The 13830-nt window shown below is 38.4% G+C and overlaps 1 protein-coding gene across 4 annotated transcripts in view; it reads right to left on the bottom strand.

Moving 5' to 3' along the window:
- The window catches only part of LOC131076717 (transcription initiation factor IIF subunit alpha), a 258184-nt gene that overhangs the window by 136568 nt on the left and 107786 nt on the right, over positions 1 to 13830 (bottom strand). The window lies entirely within an intron of this gene.

Raw genomic sequence — 13830 nt, 5'->3', positions numbered from 1 at the left:
AACCCATCAAGTATCAAGAGGTAAAATTGAAGGAGACAAACCTCGGTGACGTAGATAATCCCAAGATTATTCGTGTCAGCAACGACTGGAACCCTGTGTGGAAGGCCGCAGCCTTCAAAATCTTTATTCTTCTTCTTATGTACGGGAAGGAGACCGTGATCCCTGTAGAATTTATGGTTCTAGGTCTTCAGATGGCCATTGAAAATAGACTTGCCATCAACGGGTCCAAAAACCCTACCACGAGAAGCGCGCAGGGGACTCGAGAGGCCGGAAGGACACCCGAGAGTCCGGAGGGGGACCCAAGAGGATGGAAGGGGACTCGAGAGGCTGGGCAGGCAACTCGAGAGGCACAGGACCAAAGCAGGAGACTCTCGGGCGAGACAAACCGAGAAAGATGAAGGGCGATCCCAGAGGCATGAGACCCAAGCCGAAGACTCTCTAGACAATTAGATTAGGAAATTAAATTTTAAAAAAAAAAGTGGTGGTGGGACCACCACGGTGAGACCACCGTGTGGTGGAACCACCGTCGACGGAGGTCACCGGCGATGGAATACCACCGTAGGCCTGAAGGAGCACGATGACGACGGCGGCGGTTTAAAAAAAGGGTGAAAGGAAAAATACCACTGCACGGCAAGGATAAACGATGGTGATGGCATGTGAAAAGAAAAAATGCGTCGACATTCAAACAAGCATGCATTTAAATTAAAAAAAAAAGACAACCAGATTGAAAATCATTCGGTGGAGTCTGGAGCCAGGATGTTGAAAAAATTAGAGTGGAGAAGAAGGTTTTTGGCATCTTAAAATATCACAAAAATGATGTGCACCATGGACTTCCGTGTGGTTTTGAAGGTTATAAATTGGTGTTGGGAGCGCACCTGGGGTGCTGCCCTTGGACCCCGCGAGGGCCGCTGCCACTTGACCCCACTGGGGCACTGCCCCAAACCCCGCGAGGGCGCTGCCCCTCGACCCTGCTAGGGGCACTGCCCCCAGACCCCCAGTTTATTTTTGAGCTACAATACACTTTTGAGTTGGGCGAAGGGCATCAGAGAAGTCACGGTAAGTGTTGGGTTTGTTTCGTACTGTGAGAAAGAAGCCCGAAGCTAACCGTTGGCGGGGAAGCCATAAGCCATAGAGGGAGACGGATTTGGAGGTTGCGAACAAACACAATTTGAGGGAAGGCATTACAAGAACGTGAAGTCGTACGGTACCAGGGAGTTATTCAGTTCAGTTATCAGCCTTTGGGGAGTGTGATGGAGGATTTGAGGCGTCTCCTAGCCTTTGTGCCAGAGGGTTGTGACCACTTCCAAGCATGAATGGTACACTTTGAGGAACTCAGAGTATGTCTCGGCTGGACGTGAGGTTGGCTTGGTGGATGCACAGAGGGCTTGAGAGGAGTTGACCACCAGGTTGGAGGCAGTAGTAGCGTGAGACTTAGCTCAGCGTACCAAGGAGTTGGATGCCGAGAGGGCAGCGCGGGTGGCTATCAAGAACAAATTGGCTAGGGAGACAGTATCATTTGAGTAGCAGTTGGTGGAGGCTGAGACTAAAAAGCGTGTTTTGCAGACAAGTTTGGTTTAGGCATAGGAGGACTGTGATGTCAAGGAAAAAAAGAACTCCTTGCGGAAGCAATAATGGTGAAACCCGCACTTGAGCATTGGATGGTAGCAGAAAAGGGTTTTTAAGCAAGGACGCAGCAGGTGTATGAGTTTCGGGCTCGATTGGCGTCAGCAGTTCCTGCATCTTCTTCATCAGCGGTGCAACTACCTCCTTCAGGGACGTCCCCTCAGCCCCTTCTTCTCAGTGATTTTCTTATTGTATACAGTGTACTTCATCCCTATTTTGTTGTGTTAATCCCGGATTTTTGTCCTTGTCGCCCGGAGATGACTTTTCTTAGGGGGGGGTGATGTTGGTCGTAAAATGGGCTTTGTACTACTTGTTAAGCTACGTTGGTTAAGTATGTTAGTGTCGTCGAGGGTAGTTGTCGGTTGCACGACGGTTCCCCACGGGTGGTAACCGCAACCCTCAACCGTGTCTTTATATATGCTCTTGTACTTGTTGTTGGATACACTGATGTAGAGAATGGTTATTGTACTAGACATTTTGGCATTAATGAAAGCATTGCTCTGAGTTTCTAGTTACTATTCTATCCTATGGTTATCATCTGACTATTGATATGCAATATTAATAACACACCCCACGGAGTAAACAAGAATGAATTTTCTCTTCAATCTAGTCACCATTTGATTCCATCTTGTTATCCTTGGATCTCCATTCATTACCCATTCTCTCTGCAACTCTTTCCAACATAATGCAACATGCCCTTTCAAATTCACTTGCACTAAATTTACCCTTTGTGGATGTCCGATTTCCTCCACTTCAAAATATTCTTCCAACTCCCCTATCAAATCAATCAGCTCATCGGGATTTAATGTTCCAAAAAAGCTTGACACATCCATTTTGTTGCTCTTTGCGATTCTTGAAAGAGCCCTCAAAAATCTATCTTCTCCAGCATCCTCTAGCTCTTTTTCTTCTCCTTCATGTCCTTCAACTTCACTTTCTTCTTCGCTCACAAAAACTCCCACAATTCCGGTAGCTAGTCTCACCTCATTCGTATATCATCTCTGATGTTATTCCTTATCATCTCTTGAAATCGTTCCAGCACCTCCTCTATTTTGAGCATTCCTCTTTGATGCGACATCTTTATCACCCTTCCAATCAATGACTTAAAGCTCTTGTTTTCATTGCTTCTCTCTCACCTACAACACTTCTCTCAAGCTCTTCTTCTTTACCATACTTCTTCTATCCACCCACCAGTCCTGGCATAGGCTGCCTCACGTTTAGTGCTTAGCTTATGCACTCAAAACCTCTGGTTCTAATACCAATTGATGCAAGAATACATACCTCAACCCTCAAAAATAAAAACTTAATGGTTACCAAACACAAATAGTCTCTCTGTTTCTCAAAACTCTTATTTTCAACAAAGAAATATGGTTTATTCTATTCAAATTTGCAATAACATCTACAAACTATGATCTTTCGTTGACCTCCCTTTGCATATTATCTCATTGCTATCTTATTAAAACTTGAACAAAGGAAATCTACATTCCATCAATAACCAAATGTTATAAGTACCCTCCACCCTGTTTCCATATATTCATGTATTTATCTTGCACACACTCTAATCCTCTATTCTATGCCACCTCTATAGTCTTCTACCAAATTGCTATGTGTATTTCCTTCATTGGACTATGTCCCTCTTCCTTTGTTAGTGTTACTGCAACTCTTTTCTCTCTTTGCAGCCTACTACACAAACTCTTACTTCACCTAAAACATTATTCACCCCCAGGCTGATGCCATTTTTTTATATCTTCAACTTTGAGCAGCAATTTGTCTTTTCAATTCACTTTCATCAATTCATATGACTTCTCAATTCACTAGTAACTTGAAATTCAACAATTCAAGACACTTTTCAATTGTATTGGACAAACGTTTCTACATTCTACGTGCCCTGTTCCAAGGCCCCGATGCGTGGCTGACAAAAGTCATGGAATTTTGTCATATACATTTTGGCCAAAGCATGAGTTAATATAATATTGGACAAAAATCATCCTCCCGTTGTTCTTTGATGGTTGTCGATACCTTGTCCAAAGTCCCCATTTGGCACGGGCAAGGAAGATGTTTACAGAGTTTGATTCTACACCCGCCAATTTGTATTTTCTTGAAAGCTCCTGAAGCTTTAGCAACACCTCCAATTTCTGCATAAACCTTGCATTTCCATGAGGGGACATCTCTTGAGGCATTTTGTCAAAACTTGTGTGTGATAGTTATGATACTTAATATAAGTACAAATCCAATAGCCAACAAGATGAGAGGGGAGGGGGTGAATCATACAAACTTAATCATCAATGAAAACATCAGATTCAACCTCGGTAACATATATCAGTCATATAATCAAAAACTGTCAAACATGCAAACTCAAAAGCATATAAACCAGAGAAACGGGACCCACCCGGACTCGCCTAAACTCGGCGAGTCCAAGTCCGAGTCATGCTCGCCGAGTCTCTGGGGCTCGGACTCCGACTTGTCCGAGTTTGGCGAGCAAACTCGCCAGACTCGCGGAGTTGGCGAGTTTGGCTCAAACTCGCCAAACTCGGCGAGTCCCAAGCCTCAAACTCTCGCCAAACTCGGCGAGTCCCAAGCCTCAAACTCGGCTACTCGCTGGGTTACTAAAATGACAAAATAAATACATTTTAAAAAGTTTTTTTAAATGAATGGTATCGTCTTTGTTCACTACAACCTTCGCCTGAGAATGAGAAAAATTGGGGTTACAACATGTTAGCCAATAGAAAAATAACACCCGACACCTTTATTAAATAATAAGTTTTTTTGGCCCCGCAAAAGTTTTTTTTGTTAGGGTCAAGGGGCAGTGGGGCGATGCCCCTTGACCACACCTTGGGGGCGCTGCCCCCAAACTCCCGTCAAAAAATATGGGGGGAAACTGCGTCAATAGAAGTAGGGAAAATTTAAGCTCCGAGTCTGACACTGATTGGATCGACTACGTAGGTATAGAGGTTAAGGCTGTAGCCATGGCAGAGGAGGAGCAGAGAGCACGAGCACAGACAGGAGATTTAGAGGCAGATAGTGACACGGATGTTCCTAATGTTGGTGAGCATGGCATGGTGTCACGGGGAGCGGCTATGGCTGTTGAATAATCCAGGACCTACCTTAGACGCCTTCGCAAGGGGTCGGGGCCAGAGGGTGCAGGCTCCTCTGAGCCATAGGCTTGTACTTGTATTTACCTTTGGTATTTGTACGAAACATTTGATGATGATCATATGATGACATGGATTTTTTATTCCATTAATTTTGTAATATTGTATACATTTGACTATATTTATATATCTATGTTTGTTATTTCCTTCAGCTACAATTTGCCTTTATGCTTATGTGATTGATGTATAATTGTGTATGTAATCAAATGAGCTGAGTTTGATGATGTTATTGTGTCTTTAAGGTGTATTCAATAAAGGGTGCCTGAAACAAGTTTTAAATCTTTAAAAATCTCTAAATTTCTTGAATTTTTCACTTTCCCGAGTCCAGCCAAGTTTGGAGCCGAGTCTGACGCCGAGTCCCGAGTCCGAGTCCGAGTCGGCCTTGCGGAGTCCGAGCCGAGTCCGAGTCCCGTTTCTTTGATATGAACAATATAAACCTCATAACACCAGATTTAACGTGGAAACCCAAAATAGGGAAAAACCACTGTGGGATTTCGGACCCACTAAGAAATATACTCTTCTAGAGTATGCTCGGTTAAAAGCCAATCCTGTTAAAGATTACAAAACACATTGCTAGATGTGACCCGGTTAAGGGATTTCCCTCAGATCTGTTAGGATCTTCACTTTGTTAGAAGTGACCTTGTCAAAGGATTTCAAACACTCATTTAGAATGTCACCTTGTTAGAGGATTTACATATAAGACTGTTAAGTCCACTCGGTTAAGAGATTTCCTGTCACTTTCACAAAATAACAGTAATACAATCTATCTGCAACTTCACATCTAAAATGCTAAAGCAGATTCTTATTTGCTCAATACAATCTAGACATAGAACTTTATCTTGTCCATCTGCTGGGCTCTATACTCTGTTATTCAAACAGGTCTTCAAGCTTCTGTGCTTGGTAATCACTATGTAGCATCCCTGTGCATACACTTGCCTGCATACATTGTTTATCAACAGTTCCTTATTTATAAACAATCTTCTAACCGCTTAATCTCCTTGATCACATTTCCCATGATCAATCATAGCCATCAGATCTTCAATCTTGTCCAGGTTCATTGTATCTTTCGATCTGAAAACGTTTTCCCCCGCCTCGGAACTTGCACATTCATCTTGGAACTTGTGTTCGGATAATGCGGTTCAATCTGAGTTGTAGATCTTCTTGCCGACTTTCCATTGCTTTAGATTCGTTAATAAACTTTTTCTACGGCTTGCCAATCATTGATCCGCTCCAGCTCATCAGCATCTTTCATTAAATATCACATGTAAACATTTAATGCATTCTGTTATAGCTCAGTTACAACTCGGTGAGTACTAAACTTTACTCGGTAGACATTCTGTCTTCATTAACCGACTGCGATAACCTTAGGGTTTACCGACTAGGTTCCTTGCTTGATAACATAGTATAGTATTGACCTTTACATTTTACAACATATGTATGATGTTAGAACAATCTAAAACATCAAGATCTCATCATTGTCTGACTCGGTAGAGTTGCCCATTGAATAACTTATCCCTTTACTCATTATATTCTTTCCTGTGTCTTTACCGACTTCTTTATAATCTTCATATCATATTTCTTAAGATATGGCAACATCATACTGAATTAGAAAATCAATTTCTTGACATCAATGACAAAATAATAATATCAAGACAGTAAAACATCTTTAATCAGTTATGTCCATAATCATCAACAACCTTCTCAATATCCTTGTAATATTGCCAACAATCTCCCCCTTTGGCATTGATGGCAAAACCAATTGATTTGACCTTTAAAAATTTGGATTGCTGTGATTTTGAAATGCTGAAATGCTCTCCCCCATACATCAGACTTCTCTTCTGTTTTCAATCTGTAGTGTCTTTTCTCAGTTTTCTCAGTTTTCTCCCCCTGGGTAGGTCTTCTCCTTCTTGGTCTTCTCCTTGGTCTTCTCCCCCTTTGACAACAATGCCAAAAAGAATAGAACTAAAACATAATTTCTTGCTGTAAGAAGTTATTTCCTACTGTTGTGTATCAACTGAGTCTCGGTCAGAGCATTTGTTTACAATTCTGTATCATTGTATCATTTGTTGTATTATCCTAGTATTATTTCTAGTACACTTTTAGAAAAACATTCTAATGTGTATCACTCCAGCATCAACTCCCTAAAAGATATTCAATAGAGTCATCGAAATGATGCTTTCACCGATCTCAGTCAGTGAGTAAAAGATAGGGGTAGGACCCCTAACTTACTTCTGAGATATTCAAAAGTGTCCTTTGGTAGTGGCTTGGTGAAGATATCAGCTATTTGTTCCTTTGTGTTAACATATTCCAACACCACTTTCTTCTTTTGAGCTTCTTCTCTAAGATAATGATATTTGATAGATATGTGCTTAGTTTTAGAGTGCATAACAGGGTTCTTTGAAATATTAATGGCACTAGTATTGTCACAGAATATAGTTACTGGCTCGGTAACTTTCTCATTTATACCTTCCAACAATTGTTTGATCCATGCAATGTTGGTACAATTCAGTGCTGCAGCAATATATTCAGCTTCGACTGTTGACAGAGAAACACATCCTTGTTTCTTGCTAAGCCAACTCACTAGTCTTTCTCCTAAGAAGAAAGCTCCTCCACTTGTGCTTTTTCTGTCATCAATGTTGCCTGCCCAATCAGCATCAGTATAAACTTTTAAATCAAAATTATTTCCTTTCTGATATACTAAGCCATAATCTTCAGTGCCTTTCAAGTATCTGAAAGTTCTTTTGATTGCTGTCATGTGTATTTCTTTAGGATCTGCAGAAAATCTTGCAACAATACCTACTGCATGTGCTATATCTGGCCTGCTATGAACAACATATTGTAGTTTTCCAATCATGGATCGGTAGAGTATCTCATCAACAGATGCAGATTCATCATTCTTTGATAGTTTGCAGTTTGTAGTCATAGGACTACTTACTGGTTTTGATTCCTCCATTCCAAATTTCTTCAAGATCTCCTTTATGTATTTGGATTGAGTAATGAAAATTTCATTTTTCATTTGCAGTATCTGTAAGCCTATAAAATACTTTATCTCACCGATTAATGACATCTCAAATTCTTTGCTCATTTCATTTCCAAAGTTCTTGCATAAAGAGTCATTTCCACAAAATATAATATCATCAACAAATATGGCTGAGATTAGTATTCCATTTTCATCATTCTTCATGTACATGTTGTTGTTCTCACTTGTCCTTATAAAACCAATCTTAATCAAATAAGAGTGCAATCTTTCATACCATGCTCTAGGTGCTTGTTTCAGACCATATAAAGCTTTGTTCAATTTACATACCTGATCTTTATTATTGTTTTCAACAAATTCTTCAGGTTGTTCAATGAAAACTTCTTCTTCTAATATTCCATTCAGAAATGCAGATTTTACATCCATTTGATATACCTTGAAGTTTTTGAAAGCAACATATGCCAACAATGTTCTAACTCCTTCAAGTCTAGCAACAGGTGCAAAAGTCTCACCATAATCAATTCCTTCTTCTTGGGCATAACCTTTGCAAACCAATCTTGCTTTGTTCCGAATGACCTCACCTTTCTCATTTAACTTGTTTCTGAAGATCCACTTTGTACCGATTACATTTTTGTCCTTCGGTCTTGGGACCAGTGTCCATGTGTCATTCTTCTTGATTTGATCAATCTCTTCAATCATAGCATTTATCCAATCTTCACTGTTGAATGCCTCTTTCACCATTCTTGGTTCAAATTCAGATATCAAACATGTGTTTTGTCTCAGTTTGTTCCTTGTCATCACTGGATCATCCTTATCTCCTATAATCTGACTTGGTGCATGGTGTCTTCTAACATATTTGGCTAATACAGGCTCGGTAGGCTCTGTATGATACTCTTCATCACTCGGTAACTGGATATCTTCCTTATTTCCTTCAACAGTTATCTCGGTAGGACTTCTTGGTTGCACATAGACAAATTCATCATAGTCTTCTGGTTCTTTGGAATTCCTGTCATCAGTTCTTTCTGCAAATTCATCAATTTTCACATTTGCACTTTCTACTATTTTGTTAGATGATTTGATCAGACATTTAAATGCTTTGCTTCTAGAAGAATATCCTAGAAATGTTCCTTCTTCACTTTTCTGATCAAACTTGCCATTTCTATCATCTTTATGAACATAGCATTTGCTTCCAAAGATCTTAAAATAACTTACATTAGGTTTTTTGCCATACCAGATTTCATAAGGTGTCTTCAAGGTACCTTTCTTCAATTGAACTCGGTTCAAGGTGTAAACAGATGTGCTTATTGCTTCTCTCCAAAATGTTTGTGGAACCTTCTTCTCAATCATTAGTGTTCTAGCACAATCCACAATAGATCTGTTTCTTCTTTCAGCTATTTCATTCTGCTGTGGAGTTCTTGGTGCAGAGACTTGTCTTTTAATACCATGATCATTACAAAATAGGTTGAAATCATCAGAAGTGAATTCTCCTCTATCTGATCTAAGACATTTCAGTTGTCTTCCTGTTTCATTTTCAACTCTAGCCTTGTACCACTTAAACATTTGAAAAGCTTCTGATTTTTCTTTTAAAAACATTACTGACATCATCCTTGAATAATCATCCACAAATAATATGAAATACTTATCACCATAATAACTTTGAACTTTCATAGGACCACAAAGATCAGTGTGCACAAGATCTAAAATTCCCTTAGAGGTGTAGGACTTACTTGTAAAGTTGGATCTTGTCATCTTACCCATTTGGCATCCTCGGCACATAGCATTCTCAGGCTTTTCAAGACTCGGTAGACCTCTTACTTTGTGCTTCTTACTTATCTTGATCAGATTATCAAAATTAACATGACAAAACCTTTTATGCCATAACCAGGTATTATCAATCTTTGCATGCAAACACTTGTTGTGAGTAGAGTCAAGGTGAAATGTATTACCTTTTGTTTGTGTCTCGGTAGCAGCTAACTTTCCATTCTTGTCATGAACTTTGACAATTCCCTTCTGAAATTCTATTCGGTAACCTGTGTTGTTTAGCTGTGCTACACTTAACAAATTATATTTCAAACCTTCAACCCAATAAACATCATTGCATCTTGCTTTATCAAGAAGTGTTATGGATCCTTTACCTCTTACCGAACATGGTTCATCATTACCAAATCTAACATAGCCTCCATCATAATCTTCTAACATAACAAATTTGTGTTTATCTCCTGTCATATGATGTGAGCATCCACTATCTATAATCCAAGAATCATTAGTGTTTATGTGAGATATTAGGGCTTTTTCTTCATAACTTTCTTCATCTAATCCATCCTTGATAGCCACATAAACAACTTCCTCCGTATCAGTCTCATCTGATTTATCATCTTCAGATTCCTCATCAGCAATTAAGCAGGTCTTTCTATCTCTTCTTTTGAAGTCTCGGTGACCTCTGTAATGATTATCTTTCTGTCTATCATCTCGGTAATCTCTTTTTTCTGTGAAATCTTTGTCAGGACAGTTGGAAGCCATATGTCCAATCTTATCACAATTGAAACATTTCAAAGGTAGTTTTCCTTTATACTTACCTTTGCCTCTTGGTAACCTTTTGGCCAATAGTGCTTCAAATTCTTCTTGCTTTTTTATTTCTTCATACAGTTTATGTACCTCCTCCATGTTCTTCCGAAATCTTTCACTTGCTCCACTGTGATCTCCTTCAGAGTACTTATACATTCTCTCATTATAATCATTAGATTCATTCAGATGAAAAAAACTAAATGCAGATTCAATTTTATTTACCGATGACCCACTATTATCAAAATTACTTAACTCAAATGCATGTAGCTTACCAATAGTGGCATCCAAGGAAACTGACATATTAGGTACAGACCTGAATTCATTGATTGCAGACACTCAGATTGCATAGGCAAGTAGAAGGGTTCTTAACAACTTACTTGTCACATCCTTTTCTTCAATAGTTCCTCCTGCTCCTTTGATTTGATTTACAATCTCCTTTAGTCTTGTACTGCACTGGGTTATGTTCTTACCTTCATTCATCCTCATAGATTCAAGTTGTCCTCTTAGACTATCAACTTTTGCTCTTTGAACATGTTCATCTCCTCCATATACAGATATGAGCTTAGTCCACATTGCCTTTCCATCATTGCAGCCTTCTAGATCATTAAACTCAGAATCGGTCAATGCAGATGTTATTTCAATCATTGCTTGAATGTGTTCTTGCTTTGCCTTTATCTCTTCCATAGTCAATGGATAGGTACTCGATGCAACAAAATCATTCTCCAGATAGTATAAAGCATATTCTCCAACTCCTGATAGATGTAGCTTCATCCTTTTCTGCCATGTAGAGAAACTTGACTTATTTAGCTTAGGTGCATCCCTCTTATACATCATTGGATCTTTAACTCAAGTGCCTTTAAACTTTCCTTTCGGAGTCCAAAGCTCTGATACCAATTGATAGTTCTGATTCTTAATATAAGTACAGATCCAATAGCCAACAAGATTAGGGGGGGGGGTGAATCATACAAACTTAATCATCAATGAAAACATCAGATTCAACATCGATAACATATATCAGTCATATAATCAAAAACTGTCAAACATGCAAACTCAAAAGCATATGAACAATATAAACCTCATAACACCGGATTTAACGTGGAAACCCAAAATAGGGACAAACCACCGTGAGATTTCGAACCCACTAAGAAATATACTCTTCTAGTGTATGCTTGGTTAAAAGCCAATCCTGTTAAAGACTACAAAACACATTGCTAGATGTGACCCGGTTAAGGGATTTCCCTCAGATCTGTTAGGATCTTCACTTTGTTAGAAGTGACCTTGTCAAAGGATTTCAAACACTCATTTAGAATGTCACCTTGTTAGAGGATTTACATATAAGACTGTTAAGTCCACTCGGTTAAGAGATTTCCTGTCACTTTCACAAAATAACAGTAATACAATCTATCTGCAACTTCACATCTAAAATGCTAAAGCGGATTCTTATTTGTTCAATACAATCTAGACATAGAACTAATCTTGTCTATCTGTTGGGCATCAATACTCTGTTATTCTAACAGGTCTTCAAGCATTTGTGCTCGGTAATCACTATGTAGCATCCCTTGTGCATACACTTGCCCGCATACATTGTTTATCAACAGTTCCTTATTTATAAACAATCTTCTAACCGCTTAATCTCCTTGATCACATTTCCCATGATCAATCATAGCCATCAAATCTTCAATCTTGTCTAGGTTCATTGTATCTTTCGATCTGAAAACGTTTTCCCCCACCTCGGAACTTGCACATTCATCTTGGAACTTGTGTTCGGATAATGCGGTTCAATCTGAGCTGTAGATCTTCTTGCCGACTTTCCATTGCTTTAGATTCATTAATAAACTTTTTCTACGGCTTGCCAATCATTGATCCGCTCCAGCTCATTAGCATCTTTCATTAAATATCACATGTAAACATTTAATGCATTCTGTTATAGCTCGGTTACAACTCGGTGAGTACTAAACTTTACTCGGTAGACATTTTGTCTTCATTAACCGACTGCGATAACCTTAGGGTTTACCGACTAGGTTCCTTGCTTGATAACATAGTATAGTATTGACCTTTACATTTTACAACATATGTATGATGTTAGAACAATCTAAAACATCAAGATCTCATCATTGTCTGACTCGGTAGAGTTGCCCATTGAATAACTTATCCCTTTACTCATCATATTCTTTCCTGTGTCTTTACCGACTTCTTTATAATCTTCATATCATATTTCTTAAGATATGGCAACATCATACTGAATTAGAAAATCAATTTCTTGACATCAATGACAAAATAATAATATCAAGACAGTAAAACATCTTTAATCAGTTATGTCCATAATCATCAACAACCTTCTCAATATCCTTGTAATATTGCCAACAGTGTTCCTTGTCGATGCTCCCATGTCCAACAGGGCAATAACATAAAAAATTCATGTTTGCTTTATGATTTGATGGATGTCCACGCTTTGTTCTAGGCTTCATTGCAAATCACAACAGATTGTCCAATGTTTATTTGAAGCAAGCCACTAAGCTGAGCAGGACACGATTCTCTCAAGTCTGCATTTTAAACTTTCTCTTTCACCCTCCATAGTCATGGTTAGGCTTCTACAAAATTGATGAGAGTTGCCAACCGAAAGAAAACCAAAATTGGAAGAAAAGAAAAAAAAACCAAGTTTTTGGTTGGTGTTGATCAACAGTCTGCTTGGGTGCTCCTACACCAGTATTAAACTTGGAACACATTTTTGCTAAAGTTGTGTGGGAGAGAAAAAGACTTTGGGAACTTGGAATTAGGAGAAATAATAACTCCAGATCAGAACTTCGATTCTTATTTGTTATTATGGTTGTATCTTTTCTTATGTTAGATATAAGTGTTGTTTCTATGAGTTCTCTTTGCAAATTACAAATTTATTTACAAGTTTACTCATTCATTTTAAGATATTAATATTATGTAGGTTTTGTCAAACTCTGATTTCTACTTCACAAATCTGTAAATTCATTATTCCTAATTTTCTACAACCTTTCCTTCTATATATATTTGCAAAAAACCAACACAAAATCATCTTGTCGAGTGTACAGTTTCTACTTTTTCTACAATTTAGGTTTCAACAAAGGCAGATTCACCATCTTGATGAGGAGGTTTTACCCCAGTGATTGTTGTAGAGAGAATATAAGATCCTTCAAACTCTCCTAACGAAACCCTCAAAAAGAAGACAAAGGATTATGGAAAAGATATGCTATATTTACAATATATTCCTTAGGATAGTATTACCAGTGCAATTTTATTCCCTTCAACTATAGTAAGTAAATAGTATCTAGTGAATCATTCTTTATTCTAATAGAGTTTATGATAATATAAAATTTTGGCATTGGTATATTAAAATAAAACAAGAAAAAAAAATGCAAAATAAAAGAAAGAAAAGAGTGTATTTTGATTATATATAAAAATTATACCATAAGTTCATTAAAGTTACGCAAGAATACAAAATATAACAGTGAATTCATATTAAATTAGAAAAAAAACTTGGTTGAA

Source organism: Cryptomeria japonica, chromosome 10, assembly GCF_030272615.1.
Source record: "Cryptomeria japonica chromosome 10, Sugi_1.0, whole genome shotgun sequence".
Lineage (NCBI taxonomy): Eukaryota > Viridiplantae > Streptophyta > Pinopsida > Cupressales > Cupressaceae > Cryptomeria > Cryptomeria japonica.
Note: the sequence above shows the minus strand (reverse complement) of the source record. Positions and strands in the feature narration are given on the sequence as shown.